Source organism: Trifolium pratense, unplaced genomic scaffold, assembly GCF_020283565.1.
Source record: "Trifolium pratense cultivar HEN17-A07 unplaced genomic scaffold, ARS_RC_1.1 scaffold_136, whole genome shotgun sequence".
NCBI classification, from domain to species: domain Eukaryota; kingdom Viridiplantae; phylum Streptophyta; class Magnoliopsida; order Fabales; family Fabaceae; genus Trifolium; species Trifolium pratense.
The window spans coordinates 12,501-15,000 of record NW_025721037.1 but is presented as its reverse complement, the minus strand read 5'-3'; positions in this window follow the sequence as shown (position 1 = coordinate 15,000).

The following is a 2,500-nucleotide window of genomic DNA, read 5'->3' as shown; positions in this document are numbered from 1 at the left end:
GCTTATAGCAAAACGAGACGGGGCCTTGGTCCAACTTGGCATAGGCATGGAATTTGATCTTTATTACTTGGCCACGGTCATGCCACGGTACATGGAGGTTGCTTGACACCCCCGTGTGCATTTCGGAGCACTTTGATTTTTTGGCCCCCCGCGTGCCTTGCCACGCCCTTGCTTATAGCAAAACGAGACGGGGCCTTGGTCCAACTTGGCATAGGCATGGAATTTGATCTTTATTACTTGGCCACGGTCATGCCACGGTACATGGAGGTTGCTTGACACCCCCGTGTGCATTTTCGGAGCACTTTGATTTTTTGGCCCCCCGCGTGCCTTGCCACGCCCTTGCTTATAGCAAAACGAGACGGGGCCTTGGTCCAACTTGGCCTAGGCATGGAATTTGATCTTTATTACTTGGCCACGGTCATGCCACGGTACATGGAGGTTGCTTGACACCCCCGTGTGCATTTTCGGAGCACTTTGATTTTTTGGCCCCCCGCGTGCCTTGCCACGCCCTTGCTTATAGCAAAACGAGACGGGGCCTTGGTCCAACTTGGCCTAGGCATGGAATTTGATCTTTATTACTTGGCCACGGTCATGCCACGGTACATGGAGGTTGCTTGACACCCCCGTGTGCATTTCGGAGCACTTTGATTTTTTGGCCCCCCGCGTGCCTTGCCACGCCCTTGCTTATAGCAAAACGAGACGGGGCCTTGGTCCAACTTGGCATAGGCATGGAATTTGATCTTTATTACTTGGCCACGGTCATGCCACGGTACATGGAGGTTGCTTGACACCCCCGTGTGCATTTCGGAGCACTTTGATTTTTTGGCCCCCCGCGTGCCTTGCCACGCCCTTGCTTATAGCAAAACGAGACGGGGCCTTGGTCCAACTTGGCATAGGCATGGAATTTGATCTTTATTACTTGGCCACGGTCATGCCACGGTACATGGAGGTTGCTTGACACCCCCGTGTGCATTTCGGAGCACTTTGATTTTTTGGCCCCCCGCGTGCCTTGCCACGCCCTTGCTTATAGCAAAACGAGACGGGGCCTTGGTCCAACTTGGCATAGGCATGGAATTTGATCTTTATTACTTGGCCACGGTCATGCCACGGTACATGGAGGTTGCTTGACACCCCCGTGTGCATTTTCGGAGCACTTTGATTTTTTGGCCCCCCGCGTGCCTTGCCACGCCCTTGCTTATAGCAAAACGAGACGGGGCCTTGGTCCAACTTGGCCTAGGCATGGAATTTGATCTTTATTACTTGGCCACGGTCATGCCACGGTACATGGAGGTTGCTTGACACCCCCGTGTGCATTTTCGGAGCACTTTGATTTTTTGGCCCCCCGCGTGCCTTGCCACGCCCTTGCTTATAGCAAAACGAGACGGGGCCTTGGTCCAACTTGGCATAGGCATGGAATTTGATCTTTATTACTTGGCCACGGTCATGCCACGGTACATGGAGGTTGCTTGACACCCCCGTGTGCATTTCGGAGCACTTTGATTTTTTGGCCCCCCGCGTGCCTTGCCACGCCCTTGCTTATAGCAAAACGAGACGGGGCCTTGGTCCAACTTGGCATAGGCATGGAATTTGATCTTTATTACTTGGCCACGGTCATGCCACGGTACATGGAGGTTGCTTGACACCCCCGTGTGCATTTCGGAGCACTTTGATTTTTTGGCCCCCCGCGTGCCTTGCCACGCCCTTGCTTATAGCAAAACGAGACGGGGCCTTGGTCCAACTTGGCATAGGCATGGAATTTGATCTTTATTACTTGGCCACGGTCATGCCACGGTACATGGAGGTTGCTTGACACCCCCGTGTGCATTTTCGGAGCACTTTGATTTTTTGGCCCCCCGCGTGCCTTGCCACGCCCTTGCTTATAGCAAAACGAGACGGGGCCTTGGTCCAACTTGGCATAGGCATGGAATTTGATCTTTATTACTTGGCCACGGTCATGCCACGGTACATGGAGGTTGCTTGACACCCCCGTGTGCATTTTCGGAGCACTTTGATTTTTTGGCCCCCCGCGTGCCTTGCCACGCCCTTGCTTATAGCAAAACGAGACGGGGCCTTGGTCCAACTTGGCATAGGCATGGAATTTGATCTTTATTACTTGGCCACGGTCATGCCACGGTACATGGAGGTTGCTTGACACCCCCGTGTGCATTTCGGAGCACTTTGATTTTTTGGCCCCCCGCGTGCCTTGCCACGCCCTTGCTTATAGCAAAACGAGACGGGGCCTTGGTCCAACTTGGCCTAGGCATGGAATTTGATCTTTATTACTTGGCCACGGTCATGCCACGGTACATGGAGGTTGCTTGACACCCCCGTGTGCATTTTCGGAGCACTTTGATTTTTTGGCCCCCCGCGTGCCTTGCCACGCCCTTGCTTATAGCAAAACGAGACGGGGCCTTGGTCCAACTTGGCATAGGCATGGAATTTGATCTTTATTACTTGGCCACGGTCATGCCACGGTACATGGAGGTTGCTTGACACCCCC